The 20,880-nt window shown below is 44.8% G+C and overlaps 1 protein-coding gene across 2 annotated transcripts in view; it reads right to left on the bottom strand.

Moving 5' to 3' along the window:
* BCL2 (BCL2 apoptosis regulator) overlaps positions 1–20,880 on the bottom strand; it is a 164,428-nt gene that overhangs the window by 98,390 nt on the left and 45,158 nt on the right. The gene's annotated exons all lie outside the window — the stretch shown is intronic.

Below are 20,880 nucleotides of genomic sequence, written 5' to 3'. Positions count from 1 at the left end.
TTTTCGGTAATTCGTTCTCTCTTCTAGAAGGAGGAATGCACCCCACTTGCCAGGTAACCCCTGATAACCCATTTCCGGGGTGTTCCTCAGCCATCTTCAAGAAATACTGTAGGAAAAGCCCCTGTCAGGGGTTATGTCCCCAGAGGTGTGTGGCATCAGAAAGGGTCTTGTTCTTCTTAGAAGTAAACAACTGAGGTCACATGATGGGTATTAGCCTCTTAAATCAATTGGGTGTCACTGATGGGCTCCCAGGATGGAAGTCAAGAGTTACTTATTCAAACGGGTGGTTTTATTTTTGTTTTGTTTTGTTCTGGGCTTGCAGATGCTCTTCGTACAAGTCAGACCAAGGATCTCCATCTGTAAGTCAATTACAAATTCCACGGCAGGCAAGCCAAGCAATAGATTGCAGAGACTTATCCAAGCTCGCTACAGATTCATCCAGAATATGATCCACCGGAGATGCAGGATAACGTCTGAGGCTATTCCTCATACACAAAAGTGCCACGAAACAAGGGAGTTTCTTGGTGGTGATGGAATAGTTCTGTATTCTGATGGGAGGGGTGGTTACAGGGACCTAGACATGGGGTGAAGTGCACATACAGGCCCACACACCAATGAGTGCATGTGAAATCTGAAGATTCTGGAGATTTCACTCGTGTCAATTTCCTGGTGTTGGTAGGGTGTATCCTCTACCTACATTATACCCGAAGCTCAAGTTAGGCAAGATGCTACCATTGGGGGAAGCCAGATGACGAGTACCTGGGACCTCTCTGTGCTATTTTTGCAACTTCCTGTGAGTCTATATTTATCGCAAAACAAAAAGTTTCAAAAGTGGCATGACCAAGTTAGCACTTGTCCGGCAGTAGCTCGCCCATCTTAACCTAATTGTATTTGAAGGTCTAGGCTGCTGCTTTTTTCTACTCACTGTACTTTAAAGTATTTCCTATGACCTTTCTCTAAGAAACGAAGTCAACCTATCTTCTCATCTGTACATCGTGCTCTCTGAATAGGAGGGCCGTGGAGAGGGGCTGCGGAGGGACAACGGGTTCTGAACGGCTCACACCCGCTCACCGGCATCAGGCATCACCACCAGCATTCCGAGCAGACAGTAGCTTTCAGCTGTTTCATGGGTATTTCTAATGACACAGAGGTTTAAAGAGTAATCAGGTCCTAGCACCAAGAGGCAAACACAGAGATGAGGCCATTGGCTAAGGAACAGGGAGGAGAGAAGAGTCTAATAAGTCAGGCCAAGACCTGGCTCTTTTCTTCTGTCTCCACAAGCTTCTCCCAGGACTTCTCGTGGCTCTGCCTCATCTTACAAGCCTGGAACCAAAGCAAGATCCCCTGTGACATTCTAATCCAAACGTGTCTTCCCCCTGCCCCAGCTACCTGGCATTATCCTTTTGGTTGTCTACCATCACCTTACCTTTGGCTTTACTCATTTATCAGCTCTATCTCTGCATTCACATATGAGCTCCAGGAGCAGCTTGTCCCCTCTGTTCACCAGCATATCCCCAACACTGAGGACAGTGAGGTAACTATTTACTGACTGAATGAGAAAATGAGTAACACATCTCTAAAACAATGGCCATTAGACCATGGAAATTCTCAAACAGATCATTATTAAATGACACAGAGCCTTCATTAACAATCATTCAGGCTGTTTTGCGTATGCCAAGGTCATTTTACATTTGGCTAAGAGAGTAAACATGACAAAAATTTGAGTGGTGGTTTTTAGGGCTAGCAGCGGAGTTCAAGAGCTGTGGGAATCCCAATGGAAAGACGTGATTTCTGTTGAATTTTCTGTCTCAGGTAGAAAGAGACCAGTAGCGGATGAGGAGATAGATGGGGAGACAGGAATAAGCGTCTATCTGAATACACACACACACACACACACACACACACACACACACAGAGACATGCCCACATGCACTTTCTCATTTCCAAAGATGTAATGGGATCCTGATGCTTCCTTTACCCTTGTAAGTCAGCCTGTAATGAATGGGGAGTCCCCTGGCAGTGGACAGAAAAGCACCAGGGAGACAGGTATGGTGGGATTGGTGGCACAGGTAGGCAGAAAGAACGCAGAAGGAGCCCTGGTGAGACAGAGAGCGTCCCGGATGGTGTCACCAGCTCCACTGTGTGGGCTCATAAGGGTCGTGAGAGCTCAGGAGTGAGGGCTGCCCTGTCATCAAATCATCAGTCTGGAGCGGTCTTCCCCTGGAATAAAGTCACATCACTGTTCAAAACAGGAAAGGCTTTGGACAACCCACCATGCTCAAGATGTCAGAAGAAAACTTTTAGTGGGTTATGTTTTTAGATGTGGTGAAATGTTTTAAGTAAATGATCTGCTTTAGTGAGGAAAAAATGAACCTTCCCCAAAAGACCCTTAAAAGCATGGGAATAAGAAGCAAGGAGGCCAACAACCCCCTAACTTTAAAAGTATACTTGGAGCTGAGCAGCCTGAAGTTAGTCTTTTAATACCAAAGTCAGCCTGTGCTGACGGACTCCCCTTCATTTCACGCTTCTCTTAAAAGAAAACAGGCCAGGCTGTTTCAGTAAATAACAAAAGGTCAGAGAAATGCTACTCACAACATGAGCAAAATAACGGTGCAACCTGCCAAAATGTTTCCTAAGGCCTCATAGGCAGAAAAATCCAGTGGTGAACTAGTCCACAGACCTGACTGGTGAGAAGAAAAGGTTCATCCAGTAAAATCTGCCACGAGGTCTCCAGCTCATGTCTCACCCATGAGAAACGAAAATAGAGATTATGCCATAAGGGTCCAGCCAACAACTCAATTCCACGTCCCTCATAAAGAAGCAGGTTGCCTACGTGTGTAGTTTGTTTTTTCAGGTTTCTCTTCTTAGATTATATTTTGACTTTGGAGCCAAGTGTCGAAATGGTGGTCAAAACACTACGCTTTTACTCAAAAGCAAAGCTCAGACTAAATTTGGTTAAATCCCCTCCTGAATGAAACTTCCGACTGGTTTCACTCCAACCACCTGAGGTTGGGCACCATACATTCATTTTATCTTCAGAATTTCTCTGAGGTTAACAGGATGCAAATACCATTATAAGAGCTTGAGAGAGAGAAAGAAATACATTCAAGGCAGAAGCCAAGACCCTTTGCCCTCAGGATATTGCCTCAGTTGATTCTGTGTCAGTAATCTGCTGGGGTGTTTGTCTTGCCAGGGTATCCCTACTCTTAGACAACACCTTACTTGACAACAACACCCCTTGTAGACAACACCATACTTGAAGCCTTGTCACCAGACTTGTTGCAAAGGCTGGATCTCATTCATCTCTTGGATGAGAACTTCCATGGGAACTTGTAAGTGGTCAACGCTCAGCACATTCAGTGGGTGAAGTCAAAAGTATCCATATTCTACACCATTCCTGGTTTAAACCCATAAAGCAGCTTTTTGCAAAATACATCCCATAAAATCCTAGTCTGACGAGATGTTACTTGGGTGCAAAATAATTCTGATTCCATGATGAGTACGTTTTCGAAAGGCTTCTACAATTATTTACATTCCCCCATTTCAGAATCATAATGCACATGCACATATGAAAGCTTCTGAGAAGTCCTGCAGAAAAGGAACCTGTCTAGGTCAGCATGCCCCAAATGATTTTCAGAAACTTTTTCTCAATTAATACCAATTACTGTCCTGAGGAACTAGTGTTTTGCAGAGGACATGTTGGGGAATGCTTCCTTAGAGTAATTTCTGATTCATGGCTAATCTTTTCTAATCTGTCATTAAGTCTGATTGATTCTTCCTTCATGATGTATTATTGTGGTCGATACTGCCCATTTAATACCCTACTGTTAGTTTCTTATTCTTTAACCTATAGCTTCATAATATCACGGGCTCACACAAGGTCAGGTCTGGAAGTGCTCTTAGGAATAATCATAAAGTAAAGGTCAACCCCTGTATTTAACAGAGTTGTTAACCAATGCGTCCGCGGTAAAGGTACTGGCTTAAGATGTCACAGGACAATACGTTTAGTTCCCTAAAGGCAAGGCTTCTGTGAAGCACTTATGCTCTGTTTCCCCATCCACACTGTGGACAGGAATTACAACAGCGGGCCCCAAGTGGGAAGGAGGAGGGAGGAGATGCCAATGGAAGCCACAGAAGGCCATACACATGCACGTCCGTCCTCTCTCTTAGCTCTTGAACAGCTCTGTGGGTCAGGTATTTACATGACAAGGAAGCTGAAGACCACACAGTAAGCAAATCACTGTGCCAGGATTTGAGCCAAGAACAGTCTGACTCCAAAACACATACTCCTACCAGTGCATTCTATTCCCTTCACAGACAGGCCCTCAGTAGGGGCATGTTGAATCACATATCAAACCAGGAATCTGCATATGTGAAGTTAGAGGCAGAGACTATGGGCACTACTGCAAGGAAGAACACAAAGGTAGCCTTCGCTTCTCATTAAAATATTCCATCACTTGTGAATGTGAAGAAGAGAGTAAATTTTTGAATTCATTATTAATGAAATGAAAAACTTTAACCTGTGAAAATGGAATCAAGTCAATAAAATAAGGAGAACTAAACTCTGGTATTATTGAACATCACAAATAATATATTTGCAAAGTTGTGCACGACCATTCAATGTTAGAATGGATTGGTTTCTCCCGTCAAGTGCTGAATGGCTTCGGTTATGCCTCATGAAATCCATGGTGGGCACAAGTCCCATTTGTATGATGATGATGGTGGTGGTGGCAGTGTATTTTCATTTTATATACCAAGACATCGACTACTCAAAACTGCTGCAGTTCTGATGGGGGAAAGGAGGCTTTCTCCACATACAATCAACTCATAAACTACAAAAGTGTTCTTTTTCATATTCACTTGTCAGGAATCCAAATTTAAAAATTCAGACTTCTTTATTTGCATTTTTGAGATATTTTGAACACTAATAAGTAATTCTTTCCACTTACTAGTGGAAGTACTGTCTTTTGGAGAATTTCTGAAGCAACACGTGGTTCCTAAGTCCAAGTAAAATATTAAAAATGGCAGCAGGGGCCCCTGGCTGGCTCAGTCGGTTAAACGTCTGACTCTTGGTTTCAGCTCAGGTCATGATTTCAGGGTTGTGGGACTGAGTCCCATGTCAGGCTCTGTGCTCAGCGTGGAGTCTGCTTGAGATACTCTCTCCCGCTCCCTCTGCCCCTCCCACTTGTGCTGTCTTCTCTCTCTCAAATAAATAAATCTTTTTAAAAAACCCACTCAATTAGAGAAAGACACGTATCATATGTTCTCACTGATATGAGGAATTCTTAATCTCAGGAAACAAACTGAGGGTTGCTGGAGTGGTGGGGGGTGGGAGGGATGGGGTGGATGGGTGATAGACATTGGGGAGGGTATGTGCTATGGTGAGCACTGTGAATTGTGAGACATTGGGGAGGGTATGTGCTATGGTGAGCACTGTGAATTGTGCAAGACTGTTGAATCACAGATCTGTACCTCTGAAACAAATAATTCAATATATGTTAAAAAAAAAAAAAGAAGATAGCAGGAGGGGAAGAATGAAGGGGGGAAATCAGAGGGAGAGACGAACCATGAGAGACAATGGACTCTGAAAAACAAACTGAGGGTTCTAGAGGGGAGGGGGGGGTGGGAGGATTGGTTAGCCTGGTGATGGGTATTAAAGAGGGCACGTTCTGAATGGAGCACTGGGTGTTATATGCAAACAATGAATCATGGAACACTACATCAAAAACTAATGATGTAATGTATGGTGATTAACATAACATAATAAAATTAAAAAAATAAAATAAATGCTCTTCAAAAAAAATAAAAACAAACACAACAGCAATAAACTAACAACAAATAATAATGGTCACAAACCCACAAGTAATCAAATTAAATAAAATACTGGCCTGGGAAGATTTATATTTCTCTTTATAATAATTACTGTGCAACTCAGCTTATGGATAATATGAAGTTTCAATATTTGTAGAAGGAGAAAATTTTAATTTCAATATTTAAGTCAAGCATAACTGTGTAACCTTAAGAAAAAAAATGACCAAGAAAAATATTTTATATTTGAATGCTGAGACAAATTTTTCAGCCAGTACTAGGTAGTGAATTTTAGCGTTAGGTTTATCATCTGGAAATTAAAAACAAAAGCAAGTCATGAACAATTTATCTCTCCACCAATCTCTTACTCCTCAAATATGAGTGATGCTCATTTTCCTCATACCTCAAAAAAGACACCGATGAGATTGTCATTCACTGAGATTTTGAGATACAATGAAGAAGCGGAAATTTACAAGGAAACAGAATTGTAAAATCTTGACCATTCCTGTCATAGCTGAAGGACAGAAAAAGCGACTTTCAAGTGAACTGACAACACCTGCTTAACTTTATCATCTGCTTCATTAACATTCCAACCTCCCTTTATGGATTCAGGTTCTACCTACGCCCTCCTGTGCTAGCGGGAGAGCTCTCTGATTGGCCACTGCTTCCCTTTGTCCCATATCCAAATGAATGGGTAGGGTCAGTCCTGCAGAGGGTCTGCATAGAGAAATCCTGCACGGAGGAATCTATCAGACCTAGACCCAGACTAGAACAGGGAGCAGGCACAAATTAAGAAGGAAGCAGAAGAAGCTAAACAGCTTCCTAGCAACTGTGTTTCAAATCTGATTTTTTTAAGTGAATGCACAGACAGCAGATACCAATTCTAGAAACAAAACCATATTTCAATGGTAAATAGAATTATTCCTGGGCTGAGTACAGTTTGGATTTGTTCCTTGTTTCCCTCACCGTGACAAAGAGAAAAAAGAAGAGTTGCCATTTCCATGGTGTTCGGGGCGTGCTGGGCACGGTTCTAAGCACTTGCTTCATATTAAACGCACAACAGCACTTAGAAGGAAGGTGCTATCATAACTGGGGCTCTGCAGATAAGGAAGAGGCAGCATCAGAAACCAGGCAGCAAAGGGCAGAGCTGAGGTCAGAATCCAGGCGGGCCGCTGGGGCCCACGCTGCTAAGACCTGACACCTTATGACCTATTATGAAGTTAGCGGGGTTTACTATTGTGACATGCTTGGATAAGACATAAATTTCAAGTAGTCACTAATCACTTCCCATATAAGAATATATTCAAAGTAGTTAATAGTCACTTCCCATGTAAGAATATCTTTCGATATTCCGAAAAGGGTTAAAATATTCTGTGGTCCTACCTCTCTATCACTTAACTGGGGCTACTGCCTCACTGGACAGGCCTCCCGAGGGAGATTTCTGAGGGCTAGTTCAAAACCTCAGTGACGGGGCAAACCCCCTCCTGAAGAACATCAGCTGTGTACACTGTAAATTTGGGGAGAAAGTATTTGAGGTGGTCGTTAGAGACTTCTGTTACAACAACTGGATGACCCCCTTTCCATTCTAGATAGGAATAACTAAATAATTTAATTGCTGGAGTTAAAGGCTTGTCTGTTTTTAGGAAAATGAGATTTTTATTTGGGATTCCCCAGTATATTAGAAAGATTTTTCTTAGTATAATTGTGGGCAAGAAGGAAATAATACACATATTTGTGGCTATGAGCAGCTAACCAGAAGAAAAAAAAAAAAAAGGAAAGAAACTGTCCGGACTTGCACGGTTCCAAAAACTGCTGAATGTTTTCTTTTTTTTTTCCACCCAACTAAGCATTTCTTTCTTATCGAGGAGGCTTCATTTCCCACCTGTGTCTTTTAGGTTCTTGAAATACATATAAAGTTAGTGTTTATTTTCCACTCACTGAAAGCTTGTTTAAGTTATTCTTTCTCTGGGCTTTACTTTTAGGAGTCACAATTTGCTTGGCAAGCTTCGGCGTCAGAGAAAAGCTTCCTTTTATGTACAGCAAACTCCTGACTATTTAGAATGTTTGCTTGGGAGATAAAGGGATGCCTGGTGGTTTTTCTGCTTTATAACAATTACAATGTACAACATGATCAGACAAAAACTAAAATGTGCTCAAAATGAATTCCACCTTCCCTTGGCAAGCAGTGCGATCATGATCATCGATGCCAGTTTTTTCATACTCCAGTGTTGTTTAAAACTTCCAAATGTTTGTATCCTAAGTTAATACATATATTTCAAATACGGGTTGTGGAAAAGATGCCGTATGTAGCCGTCCAAACCTTGGCGTTGGACTGTCCTCGTCCTTCACCCTGAGTGTTAGGGTTCAGTAAGCCAAGATCGGCTCTTCGAGCTGGTGACCAGCGGTGCCATCCTGACAGCGCGCACGCAGCACATTCCCCGGATCTCAGCACAAACCATCCGACGGGCACAAGCGCACCGTGAGGCATGAGGGCTTCTGAAGGTCACACAAGCACAGGTGAAAAGTAGAGGGGCAGGACGCAAGACTATTAACCTGGGCCCTGCCTGTCCCTGGATCGGGCTGGGGACCCCGCTGTTGAGTGTGGAGAACTGAAGAGCATGCGGTTGCAAGCTTGATTCCTCTTACGGGCATTTAGAAGAATCAAGTGACACACAGCAGGAAGGTCTCCTCTGATCCCTGCCTTCAGGCAGTTAATGTCATTTCCCCCACTTTACTGGGGCACGGCGAAGGTCCAAAAGAGCTGAGTGACACAGAGCAGTGCAGGTCACCTTTTCCCGCTCCATAAATTACAGGTGACTCTTTTCTGGAGAGTATGTTACTAGTCACAAATGAAACAGAACGGCAGTGTGGATGGCTGTATCCAGACCATTGCTTCTAATAAACAGACCAAACTCAGCCATGCGGAGGGAGCAGAGCCCCCTTTTCCTGCTCTCCCAGAACTGGGACTGGACCCCAGGAGGACAACAGCACCAAAACCTCAAGGGACAAGACTCTCTGCGCTTCTAATTGGAAGCAGACTCCCCACTAAGCGCAGAGTCCCATGTGGGGCTCAATCCCAGGACACTGAATCATGACCTGAGCCAAAACCAAGAGTCAGACACTTAACCCACTGAGCCACCCAGGTGCCCCAGAAGGAACTCTGTTCTTATTTGGGGGATTTCACAAAACATCTTATTAAAAACATTAACATTCTGGGGCACCTGGGTGGCTCAGTCGTTGGGCGTCTGCCTTCAGCTCAGGTCATGATCCCAGGGTCCTGGGATCGAGCCCCGCAGCAGGCTCCCTGCTCCGTGGGAAGCCTGCTTCTCCCTCTCCCACTCCCCCTGCTTGTGTTCCCTCTCTCGCTGTGTCTCTCTCTGTCAAATAAATAAATAAAATCTTAAAAAAAAAAATTAACATTCTGAAAACTAAATTCAACAGCAATGGAATGTACTGAAACAGACTGATGGCTGATATCCCAATCTACAAGTCCTTTAAGGAGAGAAAGAACTTAAGCAGATGGTTAATTAATCAAATGTATTTGATGGGACAAAGATAATCAGTAACCTCATTCTGTCTGAGATGTAGTTCAGTTTGAAAATACTATGAAAATGCTGTTGTCGTGCATCTGTTGAAGGCTGAGGCTTGCCGGCTGTAGCATTCCAGCCAAGAAATGACCCTGTTTTGTGACCACTGAAGAAACCAAGAAATTAAGGAGTCAAGTGGTACCTTACTCAAGGGCCTTGTCTATGAAGGTGATGGATCACAAATTCCTCTCACCTTTTTCCTCCACGTCCAGTACCCCACATTTGTGAGCTGGCTCAGTTGGCCTGGATGAGCGGTATGTAGTTAGGGGACAGGGGTCCGTTTATAGCTAAAGGTCACAAAATAGGGCGGCCAACCTTCCCATCCCACATGGAGCCTGTCCCCAGGTCTTGAGCGTCTTCTGGAGCAGGCTTAACCAGCCACAGAATAAGTGAGGTAAATAACAGTTATGCTCAACATCCATTAAAACCAAATACCTGTCCACTAAACAAGACTGACCCAGGAAACCCTCTATCCAGACGGTGTTCACCAGTCTACACAAAATAGGAAAAATTAGGGGAGGTAGTGGGGGTTTTTTTAAGTTAAATTCATTCCATTTTAAAATAGTGTAATTTACTCTGAGATTGTTTTTCCTACCTTTTTGGTGTTAAATGTTCTTTAGTTACCAAGGAGAGTAAATAGTAGCAAATTTCTTAATATCCTAACCCGGTGAAGTAAGAAGTTAACATCTCTATATTGGTCCTTAGAGTTTAAAAAAGAGAGAGAAGGGAGGAAGGAAAGAAGGAAGGAAGGAAGGAAGGGCGGGCAGGGGAGGGGAGGAGGAATGGAGGGGGGAAGGGGGGAAGGGAGGGAGGAAGGGAGGGCAGGGGAAGGGAGGGGAGGGGAGGAGGAATGGAGGGGGTAAGGGAGGGAGGGAGGGAGGAAAGAAGAAAGAGAGAAAGGAAAGAAAGGAAGGAAGGAAGGAAGGAAGGAAGGAAGGAAGGAAGGAAGGAAGGAAGGAAGGAAGGAAGGGAAGGAAGGAAACAAAAGTTTTGAAATCCAAAAGTTTGACTAGCACTGCCTTAGAAGAAATTACCTGCTGTTAAAAACTCATAAAGAGTAGAAACCCACATGGGTATTGTTCCATGTGATTGAACATTTCCTAATATGAGACAAAGTTTCATTTCAATATGTAATACAAACGGATTTCAAGTTGTACTAATAAACCAAGTTTCCAAACGGTGCCACAAAAGTATGCTGCCATCCAAAAATAAATGCAATGTAGATTCTAAAGTACTCTACAAACATACATTATACTGTCATCCTTCCAATGGCAGAAAGCATTTTAATTAAAACCCAGAGGGCATACAAGGCAATACACCCAGCAGACGTCGGCATAATAATAAAGAACGAAAACACTGTTTACTGGTTTTCCATGCATAGATCCTATCTACAGAAGCTACACACAAATATTGATTCTGCATCTGAGGATGGATGACAGAGGATTTAACCCTTCAGTTAACCAGGAAGAACTCAGGGGTTATCAGCCTTGGCAGCAGGTGACAGAGGCTGGGAAGTGGAAGAAAAGAGAGGAGTCAGAAGCGCTAATGTTCTTGTTTTTAATGGATAATTAAGTGATGCTCTCTAAAGTTAACAGAATAAGAAATGAACTGTCAAGAATTTGTTTGAAATTTCTGTAGAGTCCTTTAAGGGGAGGGACTGAGAAGACCAACATAACCACAGGGAAGAAGCTCAAGGCAGAGATGGGCTGAATAAGGGAGAGAAACCTGCTTTGCCCTAGAACAAAGTCAGCAAAGCCAAGTGTTTATAAGTTGGGAAACAATGGTGTTCTGGGTTGAATCGTGTCCCTCCAAAAGATATGTTCCAGTGAATGTGACCTTTGTGGGAATTGGGGCCTTTGCAGTCACCAAGTTGAGATGAGGTCATTGGGTGGGATGTCATCCAATATGGCTGGTGTTCTCCAAAGAAGAGGGAAATGCCCTGTGAAGACGCGGACACTTTGGGAGAGCTGCGTGGGACAACAGAGATAGGGACTGGCGTGATGACCTACAGGGCCAAGGAATGCCAGAGATGGGCAGCCACCGCCAGAAGCTGGGAGAGGCAAGGTAAGTCCTCCCCTGGAGCTTCAGACGGAGCCTTCTCTGCAAGAGAAGATGTTTCTATTGCTTGGAAGCACCCAGTCTATGGTACTTTGTTACCTCAACCCCAAGAGACTAGTACACGCATATTATTTAAAGATATGAAGGTAATCATCCAAAAGGACTTTGAAAAAGGGTGGGAGGGTTGGCTGTTGCCTCTGGGAAGCGGGCCAGGGGGGGAAGAGGAGCAACGCAAGGGCCGCTATTTTTCATTAAACGCCTTCCGGACTATTTGGCTTTTCGCCATACACATGTGCTACTTTGATCTTAAAAAAGTATAAAGAAAATACCCATGTGATGTCATCAGAGCAGCCTGGTCAGCTTTCTCCCGAGCCGATGCTACACCCTGCGGACTGATGACCACCTTCTCTACCCGGGCCCCCCGGCCCCGCCTCCTCCACTCCAGAGGACACCCCCCTGGACCCTGTCCCCCTCTCAGGGAAAGCTGGAGCCTAGCCCGAGCCCGGAGGGCCTGAGCTGGGGCGGCTCAGCGGCCGAACGTCTGTGCTCACACGCCTGCGGGCCGCGTCCCAAAATCAAACACAGAGTAGTTTTGGACTTTTGGTGGGTTTGTATCATCGATGACGGTAATTCTTCCTAGTGATTCAGATGATTGAGAATCGACTATAATGAAAACAGAGGACGTCACAGAGCCTGTCACCGGCTTCTTCTGTAGATTAAGCTGCAAAACAGTGTCTGACAAAGATTTCAGTGATTAGGTGATGCATTATCTGAAAACCTCACAACAGAGCTTAATCGCAAACGTTTGCTCATCAAATTTTATTTAGCCTACAAAAAAGGAAAGCTAAGTGCTCCCCTGTGGCCTGGATCAAGTATCTTCGATCTGTGGTGTGCGGGCTGTAACTCTCCTGGCTGGAGGAAGTCCCATGCCCTCTGCTCACTCTAAGAAGAATGCTCACATTGAGCCCCGCGGCATGTAAGGCTGCAGCAAAATGTGCTGTCACCTCCCACATGAACAGGCCTATTGATGACTGTGGCGAAACCAGTTCAAGGGCACCAGACCCCGCCCCAGAACGAGGGGACAGTATGATCATGTTCCCAGCATGCCCCGGGACAGAGAAGCAGAACGCAGCACACAAACGCGGTGTGTGTGCACCGAGGGCCTTTTGCTCGGCTCTGTTTGCACGCAGCTCCCTGCGGCAGCTGCGGAGCACCTTGCCCTTGACGCTGAAGCCGTGCCAGGTGGATGAAAACTGAATGAACTGTCTCACAGCTAGCACATGGATGAACACGCGGGGAGCAGAACAAAGGCGCAGCATTTTATCAGGAGGAGACTCCTGATTGCAGTCGATGCATTGCCCAAGGGCAAACGGTTTGCTTCTATTTTGATCCCAGCCTTCAGTATCCTTGGGTAACACCTCACAGCCACCCAGAGGGTCACCTTCCCGCCCCACCTGGATGCCAGACAACCAGACTCAGCAATGTTTTCCCTTCTGTGTTGCAGGTGGTAAGGTCACCCAGAATGGACTTCCAAAGACAGGTGTGAACTGTGCCCACAAGAAAGCAAGTCACAATTCACAAAGCCACCCAATGTGGGGATCTATGTTGAACACAGAAAAGAGAGTGGCTCGATTTTTATTATGTGACCTTTCACGGAACTCTCCCTCCAGCCCCACAGACAGGAGAGAGTGTGGATCCTGTGAACGTGGCCGACTGCATTCAAGTGCACACATCTGCGTTCTAATTGTCTCAGTTACCGTTCCCCGTAGCTGGCCTTTTCTCCTTTCTTGCTTTTAAAGCATCACCTCTCAACATATCGTGATGAAAACCAAACGCTCAGGCTCAGATGTTCCAGAAACCTGATCTATTAGATGTGCTTTGATCGTGCCTGGCTATTCCTCATCTGCTTTATTCTTGGTCACATTACTACTGCTGTAAACAAATTCTGTCCTATTAATTATGGTAGAAGTCTAGCGAGTCTTTCCCTATAGGACCTAACAAGGGACCGTCTCGTTTTTCTCATTCCATACATACACACACATGCACGCACACGGACACATTCACAGAGCAATGTATCATGTGAGGACACAGGCAGAGTTCCCTAGCAACATAACTAAAAACATGCCAATACCCTTTGGAGCTCCAAGTTCTGGATTTATTGTGTAAATTGTTTAACAGGCACATGATTGAGGGCTTCACAACCTCATTTTACCAAAAGAGATCTTAGTCGCCACCGTTCCATAGAACTTTCTTACACGACCTTGTATATCTATAAGGAGCTGCCCTGTTCCTGAGCCAGGTTCACCTTGGTCATCAGGCATGCACAACGGCGTGGATCCCAAAGGGACAACCAGGCCAGGATGGCCTTAATCCTTAGGAATGAACGCAACACAAGTCCTTAGGGGTCAGATTTATAACTAATGAGGCTCCGTGTTATGTAACAAACTCACTAGGGGAAAAAGGGACCATTTCTGAAGATGTCCAGCCAATTGGTTTTGACAATTAAAGAAAGAAGAAAACAAGTGCCCCCATCTCCTCCCATTTCCCTGGCAGATGATGGGGGTTGGTAAAGCAAGAGAAGTAAGAGGAACAATGACTGTATAAATAAGAAGAAATAAAAGGAAAAAAGAAAAATAAACATGGGTTGGATCAGAAATAAAAAAAAAGTCAAAACAAGCAGAAATGATCTTTTGATAAGAACGGTCTTCTATAATACAGCTCCTATAACACGTAAAGCCGCTTTGCACTACAAATCACTTTTCCACAAAGAATTAAAAGAAGCAGAACGAACACAAAAATCAATTAAGGTCTGGAGAAGGGTTCCATTCCCCCTCGAGGGGCTTCTTCTTATCCAAACACTGACTAATGCAGGTACTGTTGGGCTGTCTAGGAGAGGGTATTTTTTATTCTGCCTTGAGCTTGTCTGTTTGGAGAGTGATTTCCCCATTTCAGATTGCAAGGGAAGGTTAAACAGGAGGAGTAGAATGTTCTTCTACTTAGGAAATAATCCAATCCATCCCAGTGCCTCGGGCTCAAGGGGCCTCCCGTTGGTGCCCCAGCTTCCCAGGAGCAATCCCAGCTGTCCCCAGGACCAGCTTTTGGCTTGTGGGTGAGAGCAAACCTCCCGAGAAAAGCACCCACCACGTCCATCTGCTCCCATCAGGAACAAGGCAGACACGGAGAAAACCAGCACAATGCTTGGCCCACAGGAAGCGTTAAGATAAATATTCCCTGAAGAAATGAGGAGCAAGAAACACATCTCTGACCCAAAATGATAAAACACAAGGAGCCAACACGCTTTGAACCTTACCCAGAAATAGAAACATTTTGGGGCAATAAATAATATTTTTATTATGCTGTCTATGCCATTTAAAGAATGTGGTGATAAATTTTCGAGGGGGGAAAAATGTCCTACTTTGTCTTACAAAACTGAATTTTGATAATACTGGGTTTGCCTAAAGAAGAAAGCATATATATTTATTTTCTTTGGAGTAAAAGTCCAAGCACTCTGTACAAAAAGTACAAAAGGAAAATAATCAGAAGTTCTTTCACGTTAAGCTATTTGTTACCAATGAGTTGTTGCTGACCGGGCTGACCAACCTGAGGATGTACGAATGGGTTTGGGGAAAATCAAACACTGGAGGTAGGGAACTCACACAAGGGTCACAACTCAGCCTCCGGTTCAGAGGAAGGGAGGTTTTTTGACCAAATTAGGCCTTCTTGGACCTCCAGGGCAGCCCTTCTGCATTTCCAGGAAGGAGGTGGGTAAGTGACTATTTTGGTCTGTCTGCCCATCTGGTCTCTTGGTAGCTGGTTGGCTCAGCCTCTGGGCTCACGGTCGGGCCAGCGGGTTAGTGGCCTGTGCTCTGACCAGTTGGCCATCCCATTATGCCATGGGCCACTCACTGGAGGCAAGAGGGACCAAACGAGAAAGTCCCCAGAGGGTAGGCAACCAACCACTCATCACCACTACTCTAGCACAGTTCCTGGCTGTGGGTGCGGAGCATCCTCGTCATTGGAGAAAGGGAAAGTACATCAGAATTTGACAGAGGAACAAACACCAAACTGTTGTCCCAAAATAAAGAACCCATATCAACAGGGAATATAAAAATGTTATTTAGAACTTCTGTTCTCAGATGTTTAATACAAAGGAGAGATTGTTGTGCCAGGGAACAAAGTGATCCAATATTCACAAAGCAGGAATTCTCCTACTGCACGCTTTGTTTCCAAAACACGTAGGAATACAGCAAGATTGCAAGCTGGGGTAAAGAAGCTACTTCTAGAAGTAACAGAGGAGATAACTGACGTCTTTCACAGAGGGGCTGAAATCCTCCCAAGAAAATGTCAACATTTCGGGGCATCTGATGTGGATGGTGAAACGACTTGCCCCCAAGTATACAGCAGAGATATGGGTGGTGTGAAGTGAGGGCTGCAAGGGCAAGCTACAGAACATTCTAGTAACATCCCAATGGAACTCAGGAACCTCGAGCATTTTTCTTTTTTTCAGTTAACCCATTGGGCCCAGGGTTCCAGGCAGTCGGGTGTAGTTTTACTTCCACTAGGACCGCTGCCAGAGAGGAACAGGCCGTGCTCCTTTATTACATATTTTAAAAACCTGTTTTGTTACCTGCAGGTGAGTCAGGTGGTAAGCAGACTTCTTTGATCAAGGTGGGGGCTGGGGGAGCAGGATGGCTGATGAGTGACCTTTCTCTCTTGAATGCTCACCATATTGAACAGCACTACGGAGCCAAAAGCTCCAACCAGAAAGAAAACCCAAGGGTATCAGTATCTTTCTCTTAGGTTCGCATCATTATTTTTACATTTCCACCGGAAACAAGTCACATCACCGTTTATGACCCACGACCCTTTACTGGACCTCGCGTTCCTGGAAGGCAATGCAGTGCAACAAACACCCTGGGCTTCAGAACCACGTTCACCCATTACAACCCTGGCTCTGTGATCACTATGGGATCACAAGTTACTCAATTGCTCGTCAACTCAATTCCCTTACCCATAAAAATTGGAATAAAGTTTCCCATCTTTTAGGACTGTTGCAAATCTCAAGTGTAAAAATGTAAGACAGTGCTCAGCACCCAGGAGGTCCTACCTTTGGTTTCAGGGGCTGTGACTTACTCATTTCTGTATCCCCTATGGCACTGTAGGCTCCCATAAAATTAAACCAACTAGATGTACTATTTCCTCTATTGCTTTTTTCCTCCTGGTTTGTTCTTTGCCTTTGCCCTTCAGCTCGCTCCCTGACAGCATCCTGGCAGGCTTCAGATTAGTCATGACCAACATCTGATATGCCCCACCATAAAACTCACCACTTGTGCTCTGAGCATGATTGTACTAGTGGCGAGGATCGTGGCAAAATTAAATATGAGATGGCTTTATTTGCTGTTCCACTGCCTTTCCTACCACTGGAATGGCAAGGGGCCACTGTTAAAACTAAGTACACAAAGGAAATACTGAAAAAGGCAAAGGAGAATTGAAGGAACCAACAGAGATAAAAATCGAGAAATGAAGGCCTAACTTTCAGCTCTGCCTCCAAATTACTGGTGTCTTTGAACAGCCTGCATCATATTAACCATTTTGAAGGAGTTAAATCCTACAGCAACTAGCTAAAATTTTATTTTATTTATTTATTTTTAAAAGATTTTATTTATTTATTTATTTGACAGAGACACACAGCGAGAGAGGGAACACAAGCAGGGGGAGTGGGAGAGGGAGAAGCAGGCTTCCCGCCGAGCAGGGAGCCCGATGAGGGGCTCGATCCCAGGGATCATGACCTGAGCCAAAGGCAGATGCTTAACGACTGAGCCACCCAGGCGCCCCAACTAACCAAAATTTTAATAAACGTGAACAGAAGCTGACATCATAGAAATTTTTAGGGTGATCATCCACTAAAAAACTTACTACTTTGGATTATCCCTCCCCATCTGGTCTATGGGAATGGAGACCCAGCCAGCGATGTATGGCTCTTACAATCAGTACCTACAACCAACCCCTCTTTGCTCCTCGCTCATTTGGTCACAGTGCTTACTGGGCACCTAGCACGTGCACACGTGCAGCACACTGGATCAAAGCCCCTCCGAACGGGAATGGAACAAGGAGGGCACCAGCCGGCAGAGACGCGGGGACGGGAGGTGAGGCGACTGTTGACTCAGCCAGGGAAAGAATGTCCACAGACGGAAGGCACAGACGCAAGAGGAGCGGCAGAGCTGGGGGGGCGGGGGGTGGGGGTGGCGGCAAGAACGCGCATGCTCACTGATGACCCGGGGAAAGAAACAAAACTTCAGGATCCGGCAAGGCGCCAGGGTCCTCGAGGGCCTGGGAAGACAGACCCCTGGCAAGTGAGGACTCTGGAGAAGCACCTGTGGCACTCCAGGTGGCTCCGGCGAGGACTCCCCAGCCCTTTCCCTCTCAGATCAAAATAAACAGTGAAGCAATCAGAATGAGCGCTCATGCGCTTCAGCAGAGCACCGAGCTGGGGCTGGGAGTGGGGCTGGGAGCGCCGGGCGGATGGCAAGAGGAATGCAGAGGAAGAGAAGAAAGGCCTTCTGTCCTCCTGCAACTATTATTGCATTTGGAAAGAAATAATAACACCATAAAGGCAGCTCTCAGTAATTAAACGCAAGACACGTTCCTATTGTTCCAGTTGATCTTCACAGTAACCCCGCGGCGGAGGCAAGAATAACCTATCTAAACATTTCTTCCAAGATTATGGAACGAGTTAGAGATGAAGCCAGGGCTAAGAGTTAGGTCAGTCGGACCCCAGGATCTGTTTTCTAAGCTTGTATACTCCGCCCATTCTCTCTCTGAAACAACTTCACACACGTGCATGCACGTGGAAGAGCATTTTATCATCTAGGCTTGGCGCAGGTCAGTCTCACTGTGACTCAAACCCCTGATAAACCTGGTTACACGAATACAATTTTCTGCCTGGGGAAAACAAATACCATAAACAAAGACAAAAGACAAATGATAAACCAGGGAACTATTTGGAACATAAATCAGAGACAAAAGGCTAACTTTATCAATACGTAAGGAATGCCTATAAATAAATAAGAAAAAACCCAACCAAGCCAAATGAACAGTCAGCTAATATAAAAGAAAATCAAATAGTTCACAGACACATTAAGATATTAAACTTTACTCATAGTAAGAGAAATGCAGAGTAAATGTATTAGGCGTGGTGGACATCAGAACATTTCATCATGCACACACTGGTGAGGGTATGAACAGGTACTCTCATAAATTACTACCCAAAGAATAAGTAGCTACATCCGCTATGAAGACAATCTGGTACTATCTATCAAAATTATAAATGCACTTACCCTCTGACCCAAAATTCCAATTCCAGGATTTTATCCTGCAGATAAAACTCATATGTGTGCAAAATGGTGCCTGTAAAAAGCCAATTTTTGCAGCAATGTTTGTACTAGCAAAAGTCTGAGAACAATCTAAATATCCAACAAAAGCGGACCGATTAAAAAAATTACAGCATAGCCCATAATGGCCTATTATTTAGCCATAAAAGAGAAGAGGAAGCTCTTAATGTATTGATATGGAACAAGCCCCAAGGATTATTGCTAAGTAAACAAAGCAAATTAAAAATGGCAAGCAGAATATGCTCTCACAAATGTAAGAACAAAATTATATACTGCATACATCTATATTTATATGCACCCCCTGGAAAGATATACAAGAGACTTGTAGCAATAGTTGTTTCCAGGGAAAAGTGGGTAGGATACAAAGTTAGGACGGAGACTTCCTTGTCACTGTATGCTTTGTAGCGTTTAAATTTAATAATATGTGTTTATATTACCAACTCAAAGAATAATATACATACATATACACACATATGTATGGATACACACATACATATATGTATAGATATACACTACATACAAATCAAAATCAAGTGCTAACAGTGACAAAAGATGGCTTCTGACCCAGCCTTGCGACCAGCGGACTAGTGAGAGAAGCTACTTTATCACTCAAAGAAAGTCTCAGTTTCCTCATCCATAAAATAGGGATAATAACCCTTTGTTTCTCCTGAGGTTTTGAGGAGTAAATGGATAAATATACCTAAAACCCTTAAACCACCTCTTAGCACACGGTAAATGTGTGCAAGAGTCTGTTAATAAGTGCCATCTAAGCTGAGATCAGAAATATCAGTAAGAATCAGACGAGGAAGAGGGAAGCAGGGGAAGCAGAAGGTACTGCTCAGAAGGAATAGCACGTGCAAAGGTCAGGGGGTAGGAAAACACAGTGGTGCACCTGAGGGTGGGGGAGTAGAGGGGAGTGCCTAGTGTGTGGCCTGGGAGAATGCAGAACAGCAAGAGGCATGGGTAAAGGACTGAGTGTGGGCCACTCAGGCCAGCTTCTCTGTGGGGGATGGGAAACAAATGGAGCATTTCAGGCAGGGGAATTCCGCGATTGGACAGGCTTTCCTAGAAAGCATTCTCTGGCAACAATCTAGAAGACAAGTTGGGAAGAGGCAAAAACTGGGTGGCAGAGACCTCTTGGAGACTGTTGCAGCAACTCAAGAAGAAAGGAGGAGGTTGTGAGGTGAGACTGGTGGAGGGTAGGACAGGAGGAAGGGTGGGCGGGGCGGGGGGGCAGGGTTGCAGGTGGAACCAGGGACAATCCCCGAGTTCCAACCTGGCTTACTCGGAGGACTTCGATGCAACTCAGTGAAAAGGAGTTCAGAAACGGAACCGGCTGAGGAGGGGGGAAGATAGTAGGTTAACCTCAGATTGTTGAGGTTCAAAGGTCTCATAGGGAATCCACAGTTAGTTACCGGTGTCTAAGCCTCGGATGAAGGGTTTGGGAAGGAAATACAGCTTTGGGAGGTAGAGGACACAGTTTTAATACTTAAAAGCTCTGGACTATTGGTTAAGGCAGCTGCCACCAAATAGCAATGGTCCCTTTGGTCCAAGGAAGAGACTTTTGAGAAGGTATGTGACCTGTGTGTAATGCGGGTAAGACCCATGATTCCTCCCTCCTCCCCTCTCCTCTTTTCCCCTCTCTCCCTTCTTCCTTTTCTCTTTTTGTCTTTTCTCTGTCTTCCTTCTTTCCTAAAAATAGAACAAAAGTCCTCACAAGACGGGCGCCTGGGTGGCTCAGTCGTTAGGCGTCTGCCTTCAGCTCGGGTCATGATCCCAGGGTCCTGGGATCGAGCCCCGCATCGGGCTCCCTGCTCAGCTGGAAGCCTGCTTCTCCCTCTCCCACTCCCCCTGCTTGTGTTTCCTCTCTTGCTGTCTCTCTCTCTCTGTCAAATAAATAAATAAAATATTTTTTTAAAAAGTCCTCACAAGAGGTTTCCGTAAAGCTTTTCACAAAACAACGCATTTCTAACCAATCCCAGCTAATCAGTGGCGATGCCTTTATTTTTCCCAACATCCCCGTCCTCCTTCTGCTT

This window comes from Phoca vitulina, unplaced genomic scaffold (assembly GCF_004348235.1).
Source record: "Phoca vitulina isolate PV1807 unplaced genomic scaffold, GSC_HSeal_1.0 scaffold27, whole genome shotgun sequence".
Classification (NCBI taxonomy): Eukaryota; Metazoa; Chordata; class Mammalia; order Carnivora; family Phocidae; genus Phoca; species Phoca vitulina.
This window is presented reverse-complemented; position numbering and strand designations above follow the sequence as displayed.